The sequence below is a fragment of the Palaemon carinicauda genome, chromosome 30, assembly GCF_036898095.1.
Source record: "Palaemon carinicauda isolate YSFRI2023 chromosome 30, ASM3689809v2, whole genome shotgun sequence".
Lineage (NCBI taxonomy): Eukaryota > Metazoa > Arthropoda > Malacostraca > Decapoda > Palaemonidae > Palaemon > Palaemon carinicauda.
Window position 1 is genome coordinate 93,711,192 of NC_090754.1, and position 13,077 is coordinate 93,724,268.

At 42.0% G+C, this 13,077-nt stretch overlaps 1 protein-coding gene across 1 annotated transcript in view; it reads right to left on the reverse strand.

Annotated features, from left to right (window-relative positions):
- The window catches only part of LOC137623356 (uncharacterized), a 547,933-nt gene that overhangs the window by 248,753 nt on the left and 286,103 nt on the right, over nt 1-13,077 (reverse strand). Inside the window, exon 5 of the mRNA XM_068354184.1 lies at nt 10,162-10,298. The gene's annotated coding sequence lies outside the window, so the exon portion shown is untranslated. The remainder of the gene's footprint in view (nt 1-10,161; nt 10,299-13,077) is intronic.

A 13,077-nucleotide genomic window follows, 5' to 3' on the forward strand; every position in this document is an offset into this window, starting at 1 on the left:
TTATTATTTCTAGCACACACTTTTGCTTCTCTCACATCTAATCCTCCTATCATATACAGCTTTCTTCACTCCATCCATCCACCCATACCTTGGGCTCCCTCTTTTAAATCTCCCATCAACTCGTGCATTCATCCCCTTCTTAGCAATGGCTATTTTCCATTCTCTACATGGCCAACCACCTTAATACATTCTTATCCACTAAAGCTGTTATTAATTTCTTATTATTATTATTACTAGCTAAGCTACAACCCTAGTTAGAAAAGCAAGCTGTTATAAGCCCAACAGGGAAAAATAGCCCAGTGAGGAACATAAACAAGAAAAAATTAAATATTTTAAACAGTAACATTAAAATAAAAAATGTTATTTTTATTAGTAAAATAAATTTTTGAATATACTTACCCGATAATCATGTAGCTGTCAACTCCGTTGCCCGACAGAATTCTATGGAGGGATACGCCAGCTATCACAATACTAGAAGGGGGTGTATTTACCAGCGCCACCTGTGGCCAGGTACTCAAGTACTTCTTGTTGACACCTCCTCAATTATTCCTCGGTCCACTGGTTCTCTATGGGGAGGAAGGGAGGGTCGATTAAATCATGATTATCGGGTAAGTATATTCAAAAATTTATTTTACTAATAAAAATAACATTTTTCAATATTAAACTTACCCGATAATCATGTAGCTGATTCACACCCAGGGGGGTGGGTGAAAAACCAGTGTACAAGACTAAAGGATAGCTAAGTATCCCGTATTTCATATAATCAGTTATCCACAATAACAATGAAATAATAAGTACCTGGTAAGGAAGTCGACTTGAACCGTTACTCTGCCTTTAATAAGATCGTCTTCCTTACTGAGCGCAGCGTTCCTCTTGGGAGGCTGAATCAACTCAAAGGTGCTAAAGTATACAGGGCTGCAACCCATACCAAAGGACCTCATCACAACCTTTAACCTCGGCGCTTCTCAAGAAAGAATTGACCACCCGCCAAATCAACAAGGATGTGGAAGGCTTCTTAGCCGACCGTACAACCCATAAAAAGTATTCAAGAGAAAGGTTAAAAGGTTATGGGATTATGGGAATGTAGTGGCTGAGCCCTCGCCTACTACTGCATTCGTTGCTACGAATGGTCCCAGGGTGTAGCAGTACTCGTAAAGAGACTGGACATCTTTGAGATAGAATGATGCGAACACTGACTTGCTTCTCCAATAGGTTGCATCCATAACACTCTGCAGAGAATGGTTCTGTTTGAAGGCCACTGAAGTAGCCACAGCTCCCACTTCATGTGTCCTTACCTTCAGCAAAGCAAGGTCTTCTTCCTTCAGATGAGAATGTGTTTCTCTAATCAGAAGCCTGAATAGTAAGAAACTGAGTTCTTAGAACTTGGAAAAGAAGGTTTCTTGATAGCACACTATAAGGCTTCTGATTGTCCTTGTAAAGGATAAGACCTTTTTAGATAGTACCTAAGAGCTCTAACTGGGCAAAGTACTCTCTTCAGATCATTCCCCACCAAGTTGGACAGGCTTGGGATCTCGAACGACTTAGGCCAAGGACGTGAAGGAAGCTCGTTTAACAAAAACCGAGCTGCAAGGAACATGTAGCCGTTTCAGATGTGAAAACAATGATCCTGCTGAAGGCGTGGATCTCACTTACTCTTTTAGCTGTTGTCAAGCACACGAGGAAAAGAGTTTTTAATGTGAGGTCCTAAAAAGAGGCTGATTGGAGAGGTTCAAATCTTGATGACATAAGGAACCTTAGGACCACGTCTAGATTCCAGCCTGGAGTGGACAACCGACGTTCCTTTGAGGTCTCAAAAGACCTAGGGAGGTCCTGTAGATCTTTGTTGGTGGAAAGATCCAAGCTTCTGTGGCGGAAAACCGCTGCCAACATACTTCTGTAACCCTTGATCGTAGGAGCTGAAAGGGATCTTACTTTCCTTAGATATAACAGGAAGTCAGCAATCTGGGTTACAGTGGTACTGGTTGAGGAAACTGCATTGGTCTTGTACCAGCTACGGAAGACTTCCCCTTGAGACTGATAGATTCTGAGAGTGGATGTTCTCCTTGCTTTGGCAATCGCTCTGGCTGCCTCCTTCGAAAAGCCCCTAGCTCTTGAGAGTCTTTCGAAAGTCTGAAGGCAGTCAGACGAAGAGCGTGGAGGATTGGGTGTACCTTCTTTACGTGAGGTAGACTTAGAAGGTTCACTCCTAGAGGAAGAGTCCTGGGAATGTCGACCAGCCATTGCAGTACCTCTAAGAACCATTCTCTCGCGGACCAGAGCGGAGCCAACCAACGTCAGCCGTGTCCCTTTGTGAGAGGAGAACTTCTGAAGTACCCTGTTGACAATCTTGAACGGCGGGAATGCATACAGGTCGAGATGGAACCAATCCAGCAGAAAAGCATCCACGTGAACTGCTGCTGGGTCTGGAATCGGAGAACAATACAACAGGAGTCTCTAGGTTATCGAGGTAGTGAACAGATCTATGGTTGGCTGACCCCACAGGGCCCAAAGTCTGTTGCAAACATTCTTGAGAAGGGTCCACTCTGTGGGGATGACCTGACCTTTCCGTCTGAGGTGATCCGCCATGACATTCATACCTCCCTGAATGAACCTCGTTACCAGTTAGCTTTCGATCTTAAGACCAGATGAGTAGGTCCCTTGCGATCTAGAACAACTTCCACGAAAGAGTCCCTCCCTGCTTGAAGATGTAAGCCAGGGCTGTGGTGTTGTCAGAGTCCACCTCCACCACTTTGTTAAGCTGGAGGGACTTGAAGTTTATCAAGGCCAGAATAACCGCCAACAACTTCTTGCAAATGATGTGAAGTGTCCTTTGCTCCTGATTCCATGTTCCCGAGCATTCTTGTCCGTCCAAAGTCGCACCCCAGCCCATGTCTGATGCGTCCGAGAGGAGACGGCGGTCGTGTTTCTGAACAGCCAAAGGTAGACTTCCTTGAGAAGAAAGCTGTTCTTACACCACGCGAGAGAAGACCTCCTCTCTTCGGAAACAGGAACTGAGACCGTCTCTAGCGTCATGTCCTTTATCCAGTGAGCAGCTAGATGATACTGAAGGGGGGGGAGGTGGAGTCTCCCTAACACGATGAACAGGGCTAGCGATGAAAGTGTCCCTGTTAGACTCATCCACTACCTGACTGAGCATCGGTTCCTTCTCAGCATGCTCTGGATGCATTCTAGGGCTTGGAAGATCCTTGGGGCCGACGGAAAAGTCCGAAAAGCTCGACTCTGAAGATCCATACCCAAGGAGACAATGGTCTGGGATGGAACGAGCTGAGACTCCTCAAAATTGACCAGGAGGCCCAGTTCCTTGGTCAGATCCATAGTCCATTTGAAAATCTCCAGACAGCGACGACTTGTGGGAGCTCTTAAAAGCCAGTCGTCTGACGGAGCCGGACACAAGATCATGATACTGCTGCACAGTCTGTGAACTGTCAATCATGGGCAAGCGAGGAAGTACAGTGACAACCCGAATCTGTCTAGACTGTCTGGGTCGTACAGACAACTCCTTATCGGGTTGCTGAGGTTGCCGCACTGCGTCACAACAAGTCACTTCTGTTGGTTGTTGAACGTCTTCCCCGTGACACATTGACTCCGTAAACCAACAAGTCACTTCTGTTGGTTGTTGAACGTCTTCCCCGTGACACATTGACTCCGTAAACAAAAAATCCTCTAACAAGGACTAAGCTTGGACTGCATGTCATGCAACACAGCTCAAGGTCTATGGGAGCAGGTGTGGTAACAGACGGGATTAGCGACTGAAGTGGAACCATTACCTTCCCTGGAAGCATGTTATGCTTAAATAAAAGTCCATAAGAGGTTATGCAGCTAAAGGCTCCCTCCAAATGACAGAGTCCTCAAGGGAATATCAGAAGGAGGGAGAAAAGAACTTTCTCATCTACAGGGACCATATCCTAGAAAAGCTAAGTTCTCTCAGTGAGGGTTCACTGGTGCAAAAGCAGCAGACTAGAAGGCAACGTTATGAAACTGCTTGACAGTCTAGTGAGTTGGCAACAACCAAAGATGTGTGACTGAGAAGCATGCGGTAAGGTATGCAGAGCATGATGTATGCAGAGTATGCTGTATGCAGAGCATGCTGTATGTAGAGCATGTTGTATGCAGAGCATGCTGAATGCAGAGCATGCTGTATGCAGAGCATGTTGTATGCAGAGCATGCTGAATGCAGAGCATGCTGTATGCAGAGCATGTTGTATGCAGAGCATGCTGTATGCAGAGCATGCTGTATGCAGAGCATGTAGTAAGCAGAGTCTGCTGTAAGCAGAGCCTGCTGTGAGGAAAGCAGAGCGTGTGCATGGTGTTTAACATTTCTCAGAAATTCCATGACCAGTGCTAGAGTGCTTTATGCATGCTTGCATGGGGTTTTAATATCAACATAATATTTACCTTACATTCATAACTCATGATTCATATTTTTGCCATATTTTGCGATCTTGTTAAAAATATATTGCAAGGAATACAAATATATTTTTATAAGTAATACAAATAACCTCCATTATCATATGGTTTGAAAATGGAGGTAAGGTATGCTGAACAGCAGAGTCAGAACGAGCTGGAACAACAATAGTTGTGGTTTCCTCTTCAAGACTCTGTTGAGGGAACACCTGAGGCTCAGTCTGCAAAGGCTGAATAAAAGACAAGCAGAAGGAAGGCGCATGGGTGGAGGAGGCTGACTCCTAGCATGAGTGGTTGAACCCAAGGGTTGCGCTTGCTGAGCGGTTGGCGGAAGCGGAGTAGTAAGTTCCAGTTCCTGTGGTGTGAGCGGAGCGCGATGAGGAAGAGGCTGCGCAGAACAAGGTAAATGTCTCGCAAGCTGAGGCTCCTGAGGCGCAAGGCTAAGGTGTTGTGGTGCTTGCCTTGTGGAGGGTTGAGCTCGCTGCAGCGAGAGCTGAGGAGACTGACTCATGGACGGGAGAGGTTGTTGTACCTCAACCGAGTGTTGCATCACTGGTGGAGCAGCAAGTGGAGGCGGAGGAAGAGAGGTATAATCCTCCTGATCCCATTGTAAAGGTTGCCTTAAGGAAGGCGGAGGCTGAACACCACTGGGAACAGCAAACTCAGCACGTGGCTCAACATCGTACGCCTGGCAGGTGGTACTGCGATCAGGCGGAGCGAGCGTAGGCGGAGGGAGTGTAGGCGGAGGCGGAGGCGCAACACTCTCAGCCCGACACTCACGCATCAAGTCCGAAAGCTGTGCTTGCATGGACTGTAGTAGAGTCCACAACATCGTACGCCTGGCAGGTGGTACTGCGATCAGTCGGAGCGAGCGTAGGCGGAGGGAGTGTAGGCGGAGGCGGAGGCGCAACACTCTCAGCCCGACACTCACGCATCAAGACCGAAAGTTGTGACTGCATGGACTGCAGTAGAGTCAACTTGGGGTCGGCAGACACTAAGGTCTGCTGAGGTAAAGCCTTAACAGCAGAGATCTGTTGCGGCAGAACCTTACTCCTCTTAGGCGGAGTGCATTCAACTGATGACTGAGGAGAGTCAGAGCTAACCCAATGACTGCATCCGGGTTGTTGAACTTTAACTTCGTACGTCTGGCATAGGTCTGGACTTTACGTTTAAGAGGTCTTGAGACCTGAGACCAGCGTTACTCTGCCTTTATTTTCTCCCCTAAATCTCTTCTGCAGACGAGCAAAATAAGGGCTCAATCGTCTGCGGGTGGGAGTGACGGTCTCGGTAAGACACGCCCACAACCACCGAGGATACTTCTGTGCGCCGATCAAGGCCTGCTGAACCCTTATGCCCTTCGACATTGCTTCTCCCCTGGGCTTGGGAGCTTGCAAGAGGTCCCGGACTGGGAGGACGACTGGCGCGCACAGAAGTACCCTCACGCACAACACTGACATACTTTGCGCTAATCACTTATCACTTTGATTTCTGTTTGCACTTATTTCACTGAACTCGAAACTTTAAGTGGTTTGTACCTGAAACACGCAATTCTATCCTTTCTCAAAAGTTAGTAATTGCGAAAACAGAATTACAATGTAACAGAAAAATCTAATGAAAGATAATTCAGTGGCTGGAAAGAGACTAAACACTAGATCACTCTAGAAACGTTTAGTTTCTTCCCCTAAAGAGACTAGGGAGAAGAGCAAAAACGATAACGACGTTACTCGTACGCCTGGCAGGCTTGAATGAAACGTTTATCCTCCTCTTTCTCCCTCCGTCTCTATCTCTCTCTCTCTCTCTCTCTCTCTTGACTTAGAACCTGAGAGAAGAGCCCAATCATATATATCGTTAAAACATATTATTGTTAAAGGAAAAAACTGAAATATTTCCCAAAATGAAAAGTTCCTTTATTAGGATCAAAACCATTAAGTTAAGAAAGAATGAACAAAACGCTAGACACGGTTACTCTTACTGCAACGTGAAACCGTGAACATTCTTTCTCTATCGTAACGATAGAGTGCAAGTTGAACGTTCTGAACGTCAACAACTGCAGAGACAAAACAAAACGTTAGTTCAACTTTGAAAACAGTACGAGACTATCAAAGAAATTCTTTCAAACTCTGTGGCGGAAATAGCATAATATGTTAACAGGTAAAACCGAAATGACGGGCTCAATGTTAATTAACTTCGGTACCAAGAAAAGACCGCCTACTATTAGGAAGGTCGAATATAAACAAATATAAAAATTAATTTTAATAAGTTTATAATAAAAGGAAGTTAATCGAAGAGGCCTATAAGAGGCGGAGAGATATAAAATAAATCTATAACTTTTGTTAAGCAAAATTAAGAAAGAGAGTCTATACTCTCTAGACACCAACACTTCCGTCTAAGGGAAGGGTCGGCCATTGAAAGGTGGACGAGAGTTCATACTCTCTTCGTCACCATAATTAATCAAATTAATTCCAAAAGCTAACTAAGCTAATATAGAAGTTTCCAGTAAAGCGACAGCCGAAATCAAAGAGAAATACTTCACCAAAGTCGTGAAAATACTCCAAGAACATAAGCGTATCCCAGAACGTCTTGCCGGAAGCACGACAGAGGAATAATTGAGGAGGTGTCAACAAGAAGTACTTGAGTACCTGGCCACAGGTGGCGCTGGTAAATACACCCCCTTCTAGTATTGTGATAGCTGGCGTATCCCTCCATAGAATTCTGTCGGGCAACGGAGTTGACAGCTACATGATTATCGGGTAAGTTTAATATTGAAAATTTCTTATGTAAACTATAAAAAATTCAACAAAACAAGAGGAAGAGAAATTACATAAAATAGTGTGCCCGAGTGTATCCTCAAGCAAGAGAACTCTAACTCAAGACAGTGGAAGACCATGGTACAGAGGCTATGGCACTACCCAAGACTAGAGAACAATGGTTTGATTTTGGAGTGTCCTTCTCCTAGAAGAGCTGCTTACCATAGCTAAAGAGTCCCTTCTACCCTTACCAAGAGGAAAGTAGCCACTGAACAATTACAGTGCAGTAGTTAAGAATATGCCGGACTATTCGGTGTATGTGTGGGCAAAGAAATGGTGAACAGTAACCAGAGAGAACGATCCAATATAGTACTGTCTGGCCAGTCCAAGGACCCCCATAACTCTCTAGCGGTAGTGTCTCAACAGATGACATGTGCCCTGGTTAACCTACTACCTATAAAACAATAAAAGTGAAGATGTCATTATGAAAAGTTAACCCTTTTACCCCAGGCTCTTTGGAAATTTCCAACCCTTAACCCCCAGGGGGTTATTTTTTTCCCAGCACATTTTGCAGTATATCTTTTTTAAATTGCTCTAACAGCCTTAATTTTTGTCATAGAGAGGTCAGGTTGGTCTCATTCTCTTAGAAAATGCCTAAATTTTCTCAAAAAATTATCAAAAAAATGAAAAAAAAAAAATTTTAAAGCATTTTTTTGCAAGGACGTACCGGTACATCCATGGGGGTAAAGGGATGGGTTTTCTGAAACGTACCTGTACGTCCTTTGGGGGTAAAATGGTTAATGACTTTCAGATGACCTGCTTCTGAAATAAATCTAAAAATACCGCTAGCAAAGTATGACACGTCTATGAATTTTGGCAAAGATGAACCTGTCATCTTTATCCTGAGCCTCAAATAGATAATGCATATGTTTCCTTTGAAGAGCGGCATTCCATCAACAAATGCCTCACTGTCAAGGGTACCAAACAGTCATTGCAATATGGCTGGTATTTGCAACAATATAGGATTACTTAATCCTTTTACCCCCAAAAGACGTACTGGTACGTTTCACAAAACCCATCCCTTTACCCCCATGGACGTACCGGTACGTCCTTGCAAAAAAATGCTATAAAAAAAAAATTTTTCATATTGTTGATAATTTTTTGAAAAAATTCAGGCATTTTCCAAGAGAATGAGACCAACCTGACCTCTCTATGACAAAAATTAAGGCTGTTAGAGCAATTTAAAAAAAAAAATATACTGCAAAATGTGCTGGGAAAAAAATAACCCCCTGGCGGTTAAGGGTTGGAAATTTCCAAAGAGCCTGGGGGTAAAAGGGTTAAAATGTTTGACAAAGAATACCTAAAAGTTATAAGATGGAAAAAAAATGCTGGGAGAAAAATAGAATTAAATTTATGGAAAAAATATGCTGGGAGGAAAATAGAATTAAATTTATGGAAAAAATCTGACAGAGAAAAAAACAGAAAACTATATATTACTACTAGCACCAGGACCTTATTTGGAACACCTTACTTAAATTCTATTAAAGATGTATTCTCAACTTTTTTTCTATAATATACAGTAGCTGAAGTAGTTTACTTTCAATTGACAAACAATTTTGAATATTTTGCAAAATTATCACACAAACAATAGAGGGAAAAAAAGGGATTTTGACGAAGGAAAAATCTATTTCTAGGCGAGAGACCCGTGTCGCCCAGTGAAATGCTCCTTAAGCACCATTTCTAAGGTATATAACTGCTATATATTTCCAGAGAAAAAATTGCATGGGAATGCCAGGTTGAACCCAGCTCGCTCACCTGTATAAGGTGTCGATATAATACTGGGGCGTGATAAATCACAACCAGAGGCCTCGCACCATTTAGATATCTCCTGTCAAAATCCCCGAACAGCGAGGTGCCGTTCAACCTCGTACTGCTACTAGTCAACCCACGCCAGTGACGACACTCCTTTATTAGCACGCAGTTTAATAACCGTTTTTTGTCTGGTGTGTGTATTTCGCTGGTTTTTCTCTGGTTTTACCTCAAGATGTCCGACTCCACTGTCACTACATCTAAGTTAAGTACCAGATCTATGAGTTTTGAGATTTTGGAGGGGGCCTTGACCTTTTTTGTTTATATTATTCAGCTTATTATTCACGACCTTGCTGAATGGAAATTTCTGGACTTTAAGAGTATTCAATGGTGCTGTGAAGGGAGTAGAAATCTATCAGGCTGTTCAAGGAGTTGAGGATAGACACTCAGACTACATTGATAATTCCAAATAAAGGCCTTTATATCAATGAAACCACAGATTTTACTAATTCTTTCCTCTAACCCTTGAAGAATAATTAATTCTTTCATACCCTGATGAGATATTTTTAACTTGAGATTGAAAAAGACATAGGGAGAATGGGAGTGCTAGTCCTAAACCCTTCTTCACAAGCCCACCCACAGTGAAGGTCTAAATCAGTGGTTCTTAAACTTTTTTGCCTTGCGCCCTCCTTCTGCATTAAGCATAGATCCCATGACCCCTCTCCCCCACCCTTGAAATTTCTGCCCAAGTAGAAAGTATTATTTCAATAAAATAAACATTGTTCATAGAAAATGGGTAAAATAAATATATTATGATGAAACAAAATTTTATCATAAACTTTTTTCAAACTGTTTTAGCATTATACAGATTACAGTTATCACATTGATAGAAAATACTGGAAAAAATACAAATTACTGCAAAAATAAACATAATTTTTACTCTTAATACAATCATTCATGGATCATGACCACATCAAAAAATATTACATATCCTCCTTAGTAATTGATTTATCCATATTTATGTAGTATTGTAAAACAAAAGCCATCATAATTACTACATTTTTATTTTCATTGTTACTATTTTAACTACTTGCGCCCCCCTTGAAAGCTCCTGGCGCCCCCCTAAGGGGACGCGCCCCCCAGTTTAAGAATCACTGGTCTAAATGAATATGATACTCACTATACACGGTAATGGGTGGAGAGGTTTTCTAGCCTTTGCATGGCAGCAGGTCCAATCCCAGATAGATGTGTGGTTGGGCGTCACGTGGGGGGTCGGACTTGCCAGGCTGCTGTTCTAGCGCTCATCTTCATATGATGCTGGAATTGAAACAAAACACCATTAGCCTTGATAAGGGAATAAATCGGAATTTCACTCTAAAGAAAACAATATATGAATATGCAACAGATCTCACTGTGAAAATAGCTTAACCCTTTTACCCCCAAAGGACGTACTGGTACGTTTCACAAAACCCATCCCTTTACCCCCATGGACGTACCGGTACGTCCTTGCTAAAAAATGCTATAAAAATTATTTTTTTTATATTTCTGATAATATTTTGAAAAAATTCAGGCATTTTCCAAGAGAATGAGACCAACCTGACCTCTCTATGACAAAAATTAAGGCTGTTAGAGAAATTTAAAAAAAAATATTCTGCAAAATGTGCTTGAAAAAAAATAATCCCTGGGGGTTAAGGGTTGGAAAGTTCCAAATAGCCTGGAGGTAAAAAGGTTAACAGATCCTCAAAACTGATCCAACGTAACACATCTGCTTTTATATTCAAAAGAGATAAAGCATCCAGTTGTTCTGATGGGATTTTTAATGCTTCAAATGAGAAAATGAGCTTTCAGCTGAAAAGTTTGTGACCACTGATGTTAAAAATATACGAAAGCCAATGTCTACATTTGGAAAAGCACACTCTGTGTTACCTTCTAGCTATCAGCTGTGTTCGAAGGAATGAGAAGCAGGAACGCATAGGGGCACTCGAAGGTGATAGGATGTGTAACAGCTCGTTATTTATCCTTCCCCTTTGTGGATTAGACCGGGTAAGGTCTGTTTGGGGTGCAGATATCTATGGTAATCTTAGGATACGTCCCTGATTATACGCGATATCTTCGGATAGTCGTTTCCGGGGGGTGCCAGAAGGAACTTCCATCAGGACGACAGGGCTCGAACCCAAAAATAGATTTTCCCTTCGTCAAAATCCCTTTGATAAAGTTCAGCATGACGGAATTTTGTTTCTACATTTTTTGTTTAACCCTTTTACCCCCAGGCTATTTGGAGATTTCCAACCCTTAACCCCCAGGGGGTTATTTTTTTCCCAGCACATTTTGCAGTATATATTTTTTAAATTACTCTACCAGCCTTAATTTTTGTCATAGAGAGGTCAGGTTGGTCTCATTCTCATGGAAAATGTCTGAATTTTCTCAAAAAATTATCAAAAATATGAAAAAAAATATTTTTATAGCATTTTTTTGCAAGGACGTACCGGTACGTCCATGGGGGGTAAAGGGATGGCTTTTGTGAAACGTACCAGTACGTCCTTTGGGGGTAAAAGGGTTAACTGAATTTATAGCGCACATATGAATAAAACAGCTGAAGCTCAGCTGAGAAACTACTGTTGAAATCCTCTGCATAAGCATCAATACGCTTTAGATAGCACTGAGAATGCTAGATAAAGTGACATTATGTGGTAATAGTACATCAATTAGAAAAGTTTGGTTATATGTCTTTATATCTCTCTCTTTTTAACCCGAGTTTCAAATATGCTGTGGCCTAATTGGCAACGTCTCTGCCTGGTGTTTGCCCATCGGGGGATCGAGTCCCGCTCAGACTCGTTAGTGCCATTAGTGTCTGCAACCTTACCATCCCTGTGAGCTAAGATTGGGGGGTTTGGGGGAGCCTATAGGTCAATCTGGGTTTGGGTGAGCCTATAGGTCAATCTGCTGAGTCATCAGCAGCCACTGCCTGGCCTTCCCTGGTCCTAGCTTGGGTGGAGAGGAAGCTTGGGCGCTGATCATATACGGTCAGTCTCTAGGGCATCATCCTGATTGCTAGGGCAATGTCACTGCCCCTTGCCTCTGCCATTCATGAGCCACCTTTAAACCTTTAAACTGTGTAATATGTGGTTATTTGTCTCTGGCATCCAAATATACATCAGGCGCATCTCCGTGATTGCGTACCTTCTTTTTTATGAGTGTGCCAGTTTTAGCTGCCTTGTAAGCAACATCTGGTGGCATTTCCATAGCAGTTGCTTCATAACATTCAAATTTATCAAGTGAAATGCATAGCTGGGTCCCTAGTGGAATGATCTTCCTAATCGGGTGGTTGAAACAGTAGAACTTCAAAAGTTCAAAGTTGGAGCAAATGCTTTTTTGTTGACCAGGCGGACATGAGTCTTTTTATAGTTTATTTATGACATATTTGTTTTTGATGTTGTTAATAGTTTATATATGACATGTCTGTTTTGACGTTGTTACTTATTTTAGAATGATTTATTGTTAATTTGATCTCTTCATTTATTTATTTCCTTATTTCCTTTCATCACTGGGCTATTTTTCCCTGTTGGAGCCCCTGGGCTTATAGCATCTTGCTTTTCCAACTAGGGTTGTAGCTTGGATAGTAATAATAATAATACATACAAATAAGCACATGTTTTCAAGTTCACATTTTCACTTTGCAGAGATTTACTTATCCATAATCTGAAAATTCTTCAAAATCTCACTCCAGAAATTTAACATGAAAACCAATTATCTGCTAAGTTATTTGCTTCTCTTCTTGCATCTTCAAAAAGATACCCAAAATCATTAGCTAGTGAAAAAAACGGCTTAAGACTAACCATACAGTCATACACGCTACACGCCAGAGGTTGAATTGAATTGAATATAGGATTTAGGCATTAAGCCAAGCACTGGGGCATCAAAGGCCATTCAGCGCTATATAACGAAAATCATTCAATCATATCTGTATACTCACACCATTTAGTATCATTTTAACCTTTAATACAAATCGCAACACTTTCATACAATAAAATCTAGATGTGAAATAAATAGGGATCAAAAGGGTAAAATAAATAAATAAATTCATAAAATCAATTAT